Source organism: Diabrotica undecimpunctata, chromosome 5 (assembly GCF_040954645.1).
Source record: "Diabrotica undecimpunctata isolate CICGRU chromosome 5, icDiaUnde3, whole genome shotgun sequence".
In the NCBI taxonomy this organism is placed as follows: Eukaryota; Metazoa; Arthropoda; class Insecta; order Coleoptera; family Chrysomelidae; genus Diabrotica; species Diabrotica undecimpunctata.
Window position 1 is genome coordinate 69910355 of NC_092807.1, and position 15639 is coordinate 69925993.

At 37.5% G+C, this 15639-nt stretch overlaps 1 protein-coding gene across 4 annotated transcripts in view; it reads left to right on the forward strand.

The window, feature by feature from the left end:
* Positions 1–15639, forward strand: part of LOC140441378 (sodium/bile acid cotransporter 7-B-like) — a 443306-nt gene that overhangs the window by 218045 nt on the left and 209622 nt on the right. The gene's annotated exons all lie outside the window — the stretch shown is intronic.

Sequence of the window (15639 nt, forward strand, 5' to 3'; positions counted from 1 at the left end):
TTCTGATTTTTATGATAAGAGTTCAAAAGTAAAGATGATAAAAGTAAATGACAAATAATTATATAAACATTACAAATGAAAACCACATACACATTAAAATGATGTATAATAATGTAGTGAATGAACATGATTCTCCTTTATTTTATAAAAAAAACCAATAAATATGAGATGACTACAAACTCCAAACCAAATTATGTTACAAGTTGGCCAACCTCAACATATATGACAGAGAGGAGTAAAAAGCATAGGTTGTTCTATGAAAAGGTAAAATGCAACAGAGTTTCAAATCTGGCATTCTTATCACTCAATCAACTCTATTAAGAATTTTATAAATACATGTCAAATCCCTATGATGACGTGAGTTTTAAGGGAAACTATTATCGTATGGCCGTAGCATCCACAGAGGTATTCTCCATATCTGTATGATCTGCGACCGCCGCTATAGAAGAGGATCGAGGGTTTCTCGATTTCATCCTTGACCTCGTGGTAATGGTGTGTACCCGAACCACACTCCACGTAAAGTTCACTGGTGGCTCTGTAGTCCTCAAAAGCCCTCCGAAAATTTAAAATACTTTAGCAGTTCGATAGTTTCTTACTTGAAGGTGTATTATTTTCTTTCATGCATTGAATATGAGTATTTTAATTGCGGTGTACGCTTTAGATTTCACAGAGATGCCAGCCCTTTACGTTTCGACGTGTGGTCGAACACACAGCCCACAAGATGTCTAAGAATACCGTCGGAGTGGCGACTCTGATGTTGGTGCTACACCTCGCACGTTACCTCCCGCGTCCTAATCTTATGTCTTGTAAAGACAATGCTTATTTCCGCCGAGAAAGTTTCTAACACTGTGTAAATTCGGCACGATCAGAGATAGGTATAAGGCAACCTGTCTTTCCTATCTCAAAGATCGATGCTCGCCCAGGCAGGAAATGTTCACTTCGAATCGACAGTTTCTTTCGTGAGGTGACAAGTTTACTATTAAACTTTTCTTCGCCTCGACGAAAGAATGATCAACAGTCGCTACTCCGGCTCCTACAGCTTTTAGTGAATGCTTCGTAGTCAAATAGACTTCGTTCGTATTCACTGTAAAAAGCGCTCGGACTCTTCTTTAAAGCGAAATCTTCACAAAGGTTGAATCTTGGGTGATTCGTTGATCGAAACGTTGAATTTTCAAATGGAACTCGGCCAACAAGGTCTAGCGGAGCTAGTAGTGTAAGACGACTAGATCCCGATCGGAAGATCGGGATTGCACTTTCGCAGCAATCTTCCGCCGGGAGGCCAATGACAGCGCAGTTAATAACACTATTTGTGATTGGCCGGCCAGAGTGACAATCTGCGTCATGATTGGTCACTTCTGGCGACACTCCCACAAATCAAAAGTCAAAATAAGACATATAAAAAGTGGTAACGATATAATAAGGCTACAAAATAGTGTAGCGTTTTTAAATAAAACGAGCGGTTCGAATATATATAAATATATTTATTTATAAGTTAACAGTTCGGTAATATCTTAACAATTAAACTAACTCATAACATCGTTACATATATATACCAAAAGTATTATTCTAGAATAATCTAAAGTAGTCCCACCTCTAATTCGCCTACGTGACGGGGTGTTCCCTCTCGCACTCGATATCGTCGGAAAGTTCTAATCGTTTTTGAGATGCAACCGTTACACGGGCCACGCCGTATGCATTTTCGTAACACTGCTCCCCTCTTAGATCTCAGAAAGAACTCCTCAGAAAGAAATAACAGTCTACTGTTTTTGAAGGACACGATCTCTTCGGATTAATGCAACACACAGTAATTTTTACGCCGGTTTCTCGGAAGATCACTTCAAGCATGCTTCTGACAATCTTCCAATCCAGATTATCTAGTGCACGGCCTATCTTAAGTAATGCCAAATTCTTGATGTAATTGCAGACGATTTTCTTCAAATTAGTTAGAGCACCCAATATCCTCGTAGGTTGTTCTGTCTGTATACGACTTCCTGGTTACCATATACAGCAAAGATCGAGGACCATTTTCTAATCTCAGTACTTTCCCAACTTTAGGCTGCTGATTTTTTAACTCGTCCAAACGACCGAACTTCTTATAAAATACGGATGAGATTCCTTTAGTCGTCTCAAGATATTGAGCAACACACTGGGCCAGAGAGACGTTATGCGGAACACTAAAAAGATCCTGCTGAACTTCTGTGGTCACGCCGAATCTAGCACTCTTTCTCTCTGCGTAATTTGACATAAATTCATTAAAGCTTGGTCGCCGGTCATCTTTGATCTCATGTTAAAGGGTTCGGGCTTCTTCTGTTTTATTTGAGCCAGCATAAGGTGCAAGACGATTTATGTGAACTACTTTTGGTTTACAGTTCGGCAACTTCTTAATTCGGTATATTACGTCATTTATTCTCTTTTTAATTTCATACGGACCCTCCCATTGTCTTTGCAGTTTAGGAGACAAGCCACGACGACGTTGTGGATTATAAAGTCAAACAAGATCACCTACTTCATAGCTTTTATTTTTGCATCGAGAATCATATTGATCTTTCATTCTGTCACTGGCTAACTGGATATGTTATCGGGCAAGTTCATGAATGTTGTTCATTCTTAACTTCAGGTGGTCGACATAATCTTTGCTTGCAACATATTCTTCGGAAGGTCTGCAAACTCTAGGTCGCAGGGCAAACGAACTTCACGACCTAACATCAGGCAGGTTGGAGTCTGGCCTGTAGTTTCATTCACGGCCGAGCGGTAGGCCATTAGGAATAAATGAATGTGCTGGTCCCAATCTCTGATTCAATGGTTCTGATACAACTTTGGACAGGGGTTTACCCATCATTGGATTCATTCTCTCGGCCATTCCATCTGATTGAGGATGCAGGGGTGTGGTTCTGGTCTTATTGACACCAATCAATTTACAAACGTTTTGGAAAAGGGTTGACTCGAAGTTTCGCCCTTGGTCGGAGTGGATCTCCAAGGGAACACCAAATCGGCTAAATAATTCTTTAACAAGTACCTCTGCAACGGTAGCAGCTTCTTGATTTGGTATCGCATAAGCCTCAGTTCATTTTGTAAAATAGTCCATGGCTACCAGGATATATTTATTTCCATCATTTGTCTCTGGAAGTGGACCTGCAATGTCGATTACTACTCTTTCTATAGGACTACCAACATTGTACTGTTTCATGGGTGCCCTCTTTTTACCAACTGGACCATTATTGGTTGCACACAGTTCACATTTCCGGCACCATCTTCTTACATCATCTTTACAGTTCACCTAATAGAACCGTTCTAGAACCTTTTGCAGAGTCTTCGTAATACCAAAGTGTCCACCTCATGTACCGTCATGTAACTGACGCAATACTTCTGACACTTTACTTTTAGGTACAATCAACTGAAACTTAGATTCTGTACCATCATCGTTCTCAAAGGTTCTATACAGAAGGTCATCTTTTAGAACTAGGCAATTCCATTGACTCCAGTAACACTTGACTTCGGGACTACATGCACTAATGTCTTTCCAAAAAGGTCTTTCACTTCGACGCATCCAATCCAATACTCTTTTTATACATGGATCATCTGCTTGAGCGTCTTGTAGCTGTTGAGACTGCCATTGATTATTAATGACGGTGATTCGTCTCACGGGGCAAAGTCGTTCTTCTAATTTAAGATAGTGATTACAATTTGCACCGCACGGCCATCTCGATAGGGCATCAGCATCTGAACGAACTTTGCCAGCTCTGTGTCCGATCTCGTAATCATATTCTTGTAATCGTTCTAACCGTCTTGCCATTTGGCCCTCTGGATTACGGAATTGTAGGAGCCATTTTAGAGCAGCGTGATCCGTGCGAAGATAAAACTTTCTGCCATACAAGTATTTATGGAAATGCTCGCAAGCCTTCACTATGCCTAGCAATTCTCTCCTGGTAACGCAATAGTTTCTTACTGGTTTCGACAAGACTTTGCTAAAGTAAGCGATGACTTTCTCCTGCCCATCTTGGATTTGAGAGAGAACAGCTCCTATTGCACTGTAGCTTGCATCGGTGTCCAACACAAATTTTCCTGCCTATCTAGGGTAGCTTAAAATTGGTGCACTGATCAGCGTCATTTGTAATTGTTCGAAAGCTTTTTGACACTCTTCGCTCCATGTATATTCCTTGCCTTCTTCTGTCAACTTTGTTAATGGCTTGGAGATGTTGGCAAATCCTTTGACAAAACGTTGATAATATGTACATAGGCCAAGAAAACTTCTAATTTCGTGTTTATCTCTTGCTACTGGCCAATCCTTAATTGCTGCAAGTTTTTCTGGATCAGCTGTTACACCATTACTTGCTACAATATGTCCCAAGTACTTTACTTCTCGTCGAAATAAGTGACATTCCTTCGGACTCAACTTCAAATTCGCTGCCTGCAATCGTTGAAAGACTTCTGTCAGATTATTGGCATGTTCATCGAAGGATCTTCCAACTACAATTACATCATCCAAATAAACCAGGCATGTTTTCCATGTTAGACCTCTTAAAACTGCCTCCATTAATCTTTCAAATATGGCCGGCGCATTACATAAACTAAAGGGCATAACTGTGAACTGCTGAAGCCCTGATCCTATCGAGAATGCGGTTTTCTCACGATCAGCTGGCTCCATTTCAACTTGCCAATATCCACTTTTCACATCGAGTGTGGAGAACCAACGAGAACCAGAAAGTGTATCCAAAGTATCGTCTATTCTGGGCAAAGGATAACTATCTTTTTTAGTTACCGCATTGAGTTGTCGGTAGTCAATACAAAAACGTATTGAACCATCTTTCTTCTTTAATAGCACTACTGGTGATGTCCATGGACTGTTTGATGGTTCAATTACCCCTTGTTTGTTCATATCTTTGATGATGTCTTCGGCTTCACCTCTTTTCGCAAATGGAAGTCGTCTATGTTGTTGTCTGATTGGCTGAGCGTCTCCGGTATTAATGTTATGCTTTACTATGCTTATTTTGCCCTTATAATTCTTATCAATGGCAAAAACATCTTTAAATTCTACCAGCATAGACTTTTCTTTTACTTAACTTAATAGCAGTTCCCTTTAAGTTCATAACTCTTACAGGAACGATATCTCGAATTCTCACCAAAGCTTTTGCCATTAGGAACTCAGCATTCTTCACATCTTCGACCATCCTTAAACTTCCCTCTCGGCAGTAACCATCAGGTCTGGTCATCAAAATTTTCTCACTATTACCGGGTATTGTTACGTCACAAGTAGTTATTAAGCTGATAACATCTTCTTTGTCTTCATGAAACGGCAACTCTTCACCACTGATCTCGAGAACTCCATCTTTGACATTCAATACAGCCCCAACTTTCTTTAGTAAATCCATCCCCAATATGAACTCGTCGGAGATCTCTGCAGTTAATACTCTATGTTTCACTGTGGTCTGGCCAATGGATACTGTAATGTAAACATAGCAAGGAAATAAAGAAGGAAAAATTAAGGGGTAATTAGCCTAAAATAGAGTAATCATTATTTAAGTAATCATTACATATTCCAAATTGATTAAAGAACAAATAAATTCATAGGTAGTAAGTAACATTTGTAAACATTTTACATTAAACAAAGATTGAAAACTCGACCTAGTTTAAGTGTAGCACACGAGTCTCAAATATCTGGTCGCCACGGTTGTTTAAAAGAAAAAAATCACGTTTAAAAACATAGACCTCCGCTGGAAAATAACACAGGGACTCAGTCAGCAAAAAAAATAATAACTCGACCTTGGTACTACGATCGGAAATTGAGAATACGGGCTCATAAAAAACCGAACGAAGCGGGCCAGCAAAGACTAGTCTGGGAAGTCTATAGTGGGAAGAAGGCACTCGAGAGTGCCCCACGCAAGAAGTACGGGCGACCGAGACGATACGCAGCCAGTGAGCGCGCTATTTTAACTCGACGAGGTAGTGTGACGTAGAAGTGCCGGTATCTGGAGATTCGAAAGTTCGGGATAGCGCGCCGTACTTCAACTGACGGATCTTAAATTCTTGTAGGACTGGATGCGTATTCATTAGCTAGAGCCTAAATACGCGAAGATAACTAAGATCTATATACTAACCCAAGGTATATCTAATAATACGGAATTGTCCGCTCTTTAATTCCTTGCTTTGTCTCTTCTCGTCTCCCTTCGCGCCTGATCGAAACATTATTGGTCATAACTGATATTTTGTTATCTTAGTTGTAGTATACAGTTTATTTAATACATTGTAAACTCGAAATTTGGTTTTATTGTTCTTCCCGGCCGTTACAGGTAGAGACTAGAAGAGATACACATTTTTCGCTTATGCAGTGCTCCGGCTTCTAACGTAAGCCCATAGCCTCTCATTCTTTACAGGACCTGAGACCGAGAAGTCCTTAATCCCCTTCCTCCCAAAATCTCCCTACCCTCTTGTAAATCCGAGAGGGCGAAACCAGTCAGTCCAGACTAGTGGAACCAGTAAGCCTTGCCCCGCTCGCAGGGATAAGTATCCCCTAAGAATTGTAGATGCAATCCAAGGATATTGAGACAGGCGTCTTCTACAATGGTGACAGCATTTATTAGAGTGGTGACAATTTATTAGAGTGGTGACAGCGGTTCCGGTTTGGGGAAATTATTTCGGAAAATAGGGATGATTAAGTCACTTCTTCAGTTTTTTTTATTTTGGTAAACTTTTGCAAGTTTTTTTTATATTTATAAGAATTTCTTTCATCGTTGAAATTTTGTTTCACCAGTGAGATTCCAATTTTTTTCCTAGTACAGCAACAGAGTGAAATATACAGTGAATAATTCCCTTTTTTGTGCAGAATTTTTCGTGAATAAGCAAATAAATCAGTTGGAAAATTTCCATCAGGTCCATTCAGTACAAAATAACTTTTGCGCTGTAGCACAAATTTGTCAATAGAAAGTAGATTTTTTTTAAAAAGAAAATAGCATCATAATCCCGTCCTTAAACCCAGAATCCTAAGAAGCCTGACTAAGGTAGGTGAAGCCTTTTATAAACATTAAAGGAAGGACAATTTAAATATTTTTTTCAAAAAAAATTTATTACTAACACCTTACTGGAACAGTCGATTTTAATTGAACGTACAATTCTAATTTTATTTTATTTGACAACAATTTATTCTCTATATATTTGTTGTTTTTTTTGACTTCTTAAAAGTTACCATATAATACTGTACTAAATGCATAAAGTATACAGTTTAAGACACAGGTATTATTTACATAGTAGTTGAAAATAAGGAATTTAAGTAACTAGGCCAAGTTCACAGTGTCAAGTGCACGACCTTGTTGCTTGTAAAAGTGCAGAATAATAGCATTTGTGGAGTATTACTGGATAACTATTTACATATCGAATTCAATTTTTTTTTAATGAATCAAGTGTGCCATATATACTTTGTTACTCGAGGAATATTTTGAAGAAAGTATAAAAGTATAAACATATATAAAAAAAATATTTTTAACATGCCACAAGCAACGCCTATTGCCCCAGTAACGATATCATGGCCACCGCAACCCCTAGGAGTTGTCGCGGCTACCCTAGCAGATTTCAATACAAAGGATCCCATTCGATACTTCGAGAAACTAGAACAGCGCGCACAATTAGATAAATGGAAAGAAGAGGATACCTTACAAATATTAAAATTCAAATTAACAGGACCGGCGTACCAATTTTTCAAATCAGATCCAACATTAGACAACCTGAACTAAGGAGATTTAAAAACGAAACTAATCCAAAAATTTGCACCAAAAAAATTGCCAGGAGAGAGGACGATAATGCACTCAAATTGCTTTCAAAGACACGACAAAAGCGTATCGGATTTTACGACAAGACTACGAATACCAGCTGCCAGAGTTCTAGAAGAAGATTTGGAAGGAGCAACAACCGAAGAGCAACCAGGTATTAGGAAGAAAAACAAAGAACTGGTACTTAACCAATTTAAACTAGGACTCAGAAGAGATCTAATGAAAGAAACAGGCATCTTACTGTTAAAGGAGCCAAACTCAGACTTGGAAAAAGCAGAGGAAATAGTAACATTACAGGAGATAAATCTAATGATGATACAAGGAAGAGCGAATACAGACAGAGTTTCAGCCATAAGAGAAGAACAAAGATGCCATTACTGTAACAGAACAGGGCATCTCATAAGGGAATGCAGAACAAGGAAAAGGGAACAATGATCACCAGCAGCACAAGAAGTCAAATGTTAGAAATGTGTGAAAAAGGGACACTTCATAGAGGAATGCTGGACAGGAGCCAATCTAGCTAAGAAAACGGGAAAAGAATGCTTCGAATGTGGAAAGGAAGGGCACTGGGCAAGAAATTGCTTACTTAACAGAGGGACAAGCCAACCTAATGACACTCAGCCAAGAAGTAACCAAGAGACAAAAACATACACGCAAAAATATAGAAGGAATAATTACACAAGCAAGCAACGAGACAATTCGCAAGGAAAGGATAGAAACAGATGGAACAGCAACAGAGACAGGAACGAGGATAGAAGAAAACAAGAAACACGAGAAAGTCAACATAACAAGAACCGCAACCAAAATTTAAACTAACCATGGCCACTAAAAAGCCCTCACCCAGTGGCCAAAATGGAAAAATTACGAGGGGCACACACAAAATAGAACACATCGATGACGGCACAGAAACAAGACAACCCTATGTAATAACACTCACGATTAATGGAAGAAAACTCTCCGCCATGATAGACACGGGCGGCGCGTTCTCATTGATAAGAAAATCACTAATACAAAATGAAGTATCAATGTTATTAGGTAGAGACTTTTTAGCAAAGCCACAAAGCAATCATCTCATATGAAGACGAACCTTCACTAATATTATGGGGACAATCAATTTCAATGATAACAGCAGGAGAGATAATGGAAGTAATGACGGTAAAAGCATACGACAATAACCACAAAACCACAAGACAAGAATGGAACAAATGGTTATCAATAGTAAAAGAATTTTTGGAAAAACAACATAAAAGTGTTATAAAAGAAGACAGAAAAAACTTACCGAACGCAAACAGACAGGATATATCAAGAAAGAGCGAACCAAATAAACAAAAGGAGACACAAAAGGAATCCCAAAGGCCAAGAGTATCACCAGAACAGCAGCCAACCACTGCAAAAACATCGAACAGCAGGAACAAAATGAAAAGAACAGAAAAAACGAGAATATCTACTCCTACAAACAAAAGAACAAAGCAAAGAAGAAAAAACGACATGAAACAATATATAGATGATAAGAGAAAACGGCTAGAAACAGCACAACACAATCAGTCAAAAGATAAAAAAGCCGAAGAAAAACAAGTGGACTTGGAAGAGATACCAGTTGACAAAAACAACGAATCAGAAAGGGTCAAGAAGATCGAACCACGAACCAACGATACAAACCTAAAGAATGAAGATAACCAACAAGAATACTTCTCAAAAAACAAAGAGTCTCCAATAGTACTGAACGAAGAGCTAGCCATACCGGCCCGATCCGAAGTCGTCACAATGGGAAAAATCAGAAAACAAATAGATGGTACGACAATAGTCTGTAAATCACAAAAAAATGGGCCACACTTCATACGAATGGCTAATGCAATAGTGGATAATAAGGAAATGATTCCCATAAGACTAATAAACGCATCGTTCCAAAGCATAACTTTGAGAAAAATAAAAGAAGATTGGAATAGCATCAGAATGTATTGTAGAACAACAACAAAAGAAAGCAGAAACAATCTCCAAATTTGATGTCTCAAACAATAAATGGATTGAAGATGGATTCGAAATGGAGCACCTATCCAGGGAAGCAAGACAAGAATTAATAAAGGTAATAAGAAAATATCACCACATCTTTACGGACGACAACGAGATTATTACAAGTACATCGAAAGTCAAACACAGCATTACTCTGGAACCCGACACAAAAACAGTTTTCAAGACCCCATATAGAATGCCATATCAACAAAGAGGAGCACTCAAGAAAGAAATAGACAGACTACTAAAAGCTAAAGTCATAAGGGAATCAACCAGTCAGTGGAGCGCCCCAGTAGTATTGATTGTTAAGCAGAAACCGGACGGAACAGAGAAAATAAGATTGTGTATAGACTACAGAGGATTAAACGCAGTAACACAGAAAGAATATTACCCCTTACGAAACATAAATTATATAAAGGATATCAAGCAGGAGAGAAATTGTTATTTTCAGTAATAGACGTCGCGGACGCTTATCACCAGGTAGACATGGAAGAAAAAGACATTCCACTAACAGGATTCAGTACATACCACGGAAACTACGAATATACAAAAATGCCTTTTCGATTAGCGAACGCCCCAGCAACTTTTCAGTGATTTATGAACGCCACACTAGCCGGACTCACAGGAATATTCTGCATAGTATATCTAGATGATATTATACTATTCAACTATTTTGCCGAAATGGACCACATAAAGAAAATAGAAGAAATCTTCGAAAGATTAAGCGACGCTAACATAAAATTGAAACCAAAGAAATGCAATTTCATTTTGCAAAAAGGAAAATATTTGGGACACATAGTAACACAGGAAGGAATTTCCCCAGATCCAGAAACATTGGAAGCAGTGCACAAATACCCGTTACCGAAAAATGTCAAAGGAATTAGATCATTTTTAGGACTTGTAAATTGGAAATATCAGCCCCTTTGGTAGAATTAACGAAAAATGACGTAAAAGTTCAAAATATCAAAAGAAGTAATAAAAACGATCGACACATTAAAAGGAATTCTAACATCCGACAAATTACTCATTTTCCCAGATTTCAATCAACCGTTTATATTATCAACAGACGCATCAAATATAGGTGTAGGAGCTATAATAAGCCAGATAAGAGAAGGAAAAGAGAAACCGATTGCTTACGCAAGCAGAAAACTCAACAAGGCCGAACTAAACTATTCCACCACGGAAAAAGAACTATTAGCAATAATATACGGAGTAAAAACATTCAGATGCTACTTACATGGAAAAAAATTCACAATCATTACAGATCATCGACCACTAAAATGGGTACTATCACTCAAAGATCCTAGTTCCAGACTAACCAGATGGCCACTTACTCTAGCAGAATATGATTTCGAAGTCATTCACAGGGCAGGACGCAAGCACGGAAACGCAGATGCGCTCAGTAGAATGTACGACACAACCAACAATTTCATAGACACCACATATGACGAATATTTAGAGTACAAAAAAATTAATACCTTACCAGGAATCCAAAATAGTACGATTAAAGAAGAAAACCCGATAACAACACCAGACGATAAACCATTAGCAATATTCATACCACGAGAAGGACTCATCATGGACCCCGTAACAAATCAACTCACAGAAGTATTTGGAAAACCAGTGATACCGAAAGATCATGAAATATGCAGCATAGTACAATGGAACGTACCAGAAAAGAATCTGTACTATATCATAGAAAAGGCAAGACCAGAATGCGAGTCATCATATCAAAACCTTTGGGAATGCCTAAGGAACTTGAAAAATGAATGTGAACAGAATAAAGAAAATCAGATTACGGTAATATACTCAGAGAAGCAACTTAACGGATTAGATGGCGAAGAAATAAGCAAAATGGCTAAATTTATTTTTTACAACACAAACATAAAAGTAGAAGTAGTAAAGCCGGAGAAAGAAAAGAAAATTCTATCATTTAAGGAGGAAGAACAATGGGAACCAGTCTGGGATAAAGATAACTTGAGGAATCAACAACAACGAGACACCTTTTGCAAAAGTATTATACAACAAATGGAAACGGGAGAAGAAAAATGTAAAGAAAATTATTACATAGACACGGAAGGACTGCTCTATCATTGTGATAAGAAAGGAGAAGCAGAGAAATTAGTAATACCCATGACACTAGTTAGAAAAGTCTTAGAAGATTTTCACGATACACCGCTACATTGCCACAAGGGACAACAAAAGACGATAACGTCAATAGCAGGTAGATTTTATAGGCCAACCCTCAGAGCGGACGTTACAAATTATTGTCAAAAATGCGATTCTTGTAACAGAAGGAAAACTTCCCCGCATTTCAGAAAAGCGCCATTACAAAAATTTACAGCAGTTACTAAACCATGGGAAATTGCGTCAATGGACATAGTAGGGCCTCTAACAGTGACGCATAATGGAAATCGTTATTTACTTACATTTCAGGACCACCTTACGAAATATTGTGAAGCTATACCGTTACCAGATCAAAAAGCTGCAACGATCGCAAAAGCATTCGTAGAACAAATAGTATGCAGACATGGAACCCCTCACAAATTACTGACCGACAGAGGAAGCAATTTTATGTCACAAGTTATGAAAGAAGTTTGCGATATATTGAAAATTAAAAGGTTATACACAGCTAGCTATGCACCTACAACGAACGGACAGATTAAAAGATTGCACAGCGTTATAAAGGACAGGCTTTCGCACTATATTGCGGATAATCAAAGAGATTGGAATCAATGGATACCGTACGTATTAATGGCTTATCGATTAAGTATACATTCTTCTACAGGATGCACGCCATAATACATGTTACACGGAACAGAACAAATATTACCCTTAGATCTCATAACACAACCCCAGAGAAAGAGGTACGATTTAGACGAAAATTATGCAGCAGAGTTAGAAGCAAGAATGAAAACAGTATATACAAAAGCGCAGGAGAATATAGAAAAAGCTAAAGAATCAAGGATAGAATGATACAATAAAAACACAGAAACTAGAGAATTTGAAGAAGGAAACAAAGTATATCTGAGAGACTTAAGTAGCACGACAGGTCTTTCAAAGAAGTCACAGAAAAAATGGATAGGACCATTTGAAATTATAGAAAAAGTCGGACCAGTCACGTATGCAGTGGGTACAAAAAAAGGAAAAAATAGACTGGTAGTTCACGTAAAAAGGTTAAAGAAATATTACGAGAATGAAACAATTGATTACTCCACGGAGGAAGAAGAAGAAATAGGAGAATCTGAAAAAGAAGAAACAGAAGAAGAAGGAGTTGACCCTTCGAAGGTGGCAACACTGCCATTATGGGGACCAGAAACTTCACTTAACAAACCGCCGAGGAGAAGAAAAGGAAGCCAGGGAGACATCAGCCAACCAAAAAGATCAGAACGAATAAGGAATAGATTAGGCAGCAAGCCCGAAAGAAAATGTTGCTGCATATTCCATAAAACGAAAAAGAAAGGATGGAACTCATACAACAGAAGAAGAAATAAAAATGAGACAACAATAATAACACAGAATGATGAAAACGCAGAAATGTTTTTCGACGCAGAAGATCAATAATGAAAATATCAATCAACGATAAGAAAGGTTAAAAGCTTGGTATTACAAGAGACGGCCGCTCGAATAATGCTAAAATTTTAACAACAAATTTAATATAGTAAGGAATCCGATATAGAAGAATATCATTACAGGTACAAGGCAAAAATATATATTACTAACGTAATATACTCTGCATATTATCTCGCTCATCTGTCGCGTTCTATTATAAATAAACTTTCTTTCAATGACAGTCACATTATCACCCGTATAGCAAGTATTATCATTTCTAGGAACGGAAGTGTTATAAAACACCGAATTGGAAGGCGACCAAAACTTCAATTTTCATGGCGACGTTTTAGACAATGAGGCAGCGATGTCCAAAGCTAACAATCTCCTAAATGACCCCCAACTCAGAGAAACAGCACTGGCTGTTTTCTGCTATTGAGAAATAGCTCTAATGTCAAACGCATTAGCGAACGACATTTTCAGCGGCGATGTAATCACCGATTCCGACACAATCACAGAAATAAAACAAGAATTTAATGTTTGCCGAGGCAAACACATTATTGGTGGTGTTACCAACAGATGGGTAAATACCACACACTGGTTTCCTATATTAACAGAAGTAGTTAATGGAAGCTGTTCCAGCTGTACAATGCCAGCTTATAGCGTATTGTGCAAATGTACAGAGAGGAATTTTCAGGAATTTGACCTGCGAATTCAAAGAAACAAATTGGGCAAGGCACCCAGCGCAAAAACGCTCGCGTGGAGACCGCCCCCAGAAAACCGACAGAAAATATACACGGAAAGAAGGAAGAAAAAAACGCCGAATCAGAGCGCTAGAATGGCGTCTGAAGAAGGCAGAAAAACGCCGAAACACTTGGTACGACGAAGTAGACGTCGGTTTCAGATTCTCAGACGAGACACCCAAATTCCCTATATCTTACCAGCAATTTCCATACATAATCAAGCGAATAGAATCATACTTGCCTTGTTGGAACGTATTAATGTTCCGATGTGCATTCGATAATGTTTGCAAACACCCCACATCATCCCCTGACATATTATTTAGTGTCTCTAAACCTTGTTCACCCCCCGTAAGAAATTATTGTGCCTGTGATACAATCCTCTACCGACATACCACATTAGCACGGAAAATGTTAGCTCCCATAATCCGAAAATATGGAAAAAAAATAACTATAGAAAGGGTAGGTTTTGCAATCCAGTATCAATGTAACGACGGATTGGAATACGGTCGTCACCCTTTCTAACAGAAGTACACATGTTAATAGGTAAGAAAATTCGCCATTAACAACAAGGAACGAAAGACCAAACACAGGTAATATACTCATTCACAGTTAAAAATAAATAGAGTTTAATGAAAATAATTTTCTTTGAAAATATAAATAGGGCAGGCTCGAAAATTAAACAAAAATAGTTAAAAACTAACGTGGAAAAACAAATCACTAAATAGAAATACAAGATTATTATTTTATCATAAGAATAAGCGAGAAATGAGAAAAAGAATAAGTAAATTAATCAAGATTAATAAGGGTCTAAGCCTCTGCTAATTAGTAAAGAATAGGAGACTGGATTAGTACGGTTCTATACGCTATCCATTACTGCTATGTCGAAAACTAGTTGACAGACTTGGATTCCTATCAACGTAGAAAATAATAATAATAAAAAAAAAATTAAAGGACAAGTTTAGAAATCGTCAACAATTAAAAATGTAGTATAGTGAAAATGTAGTTCAAATACCAAGAGTTAATATTATAGGTCAGTATCCAATTTCTTCAACAAAGTATTTGCCGCTCAGCAAAATGTAATTAATTAGCCTTGAAACATAATTACGAGAAACAGTTGAAAAGTACAAACAACAGGTCGTTTTGTTTAATAAAGATAAACTCTATCTTGGAATTATTTTGGAATTTTAGGAAAGAGTTAAGGAAATCTTGAATTTTAAGAATTACATTTGAAAATAGGATACTTGATATAGTTTTCTAATAAAAGCAGAATTCAGTACACATATGATACTGTAAACAATAAGTGATGACAAGTTGGAAATTAAAAAAATATAAGACTTAACTTTACAGGATATAATATAAGTATATTGTAATCGTTTAAAAATGCAAAGTCCCAATTATCAATATAATCTTTAATAACTATGTAAATATCAATTTATTTTATTAGTTTATGGTCATAAGGCATACTAATATGCAATACTGTAACCGTTTCAAAAGATTTAAAAGAAAATCATTATAAATTTCGATTATTTTTTTTTTAAATAAAACTACTAACCCCATCTATTTGTCAAGTACCTATC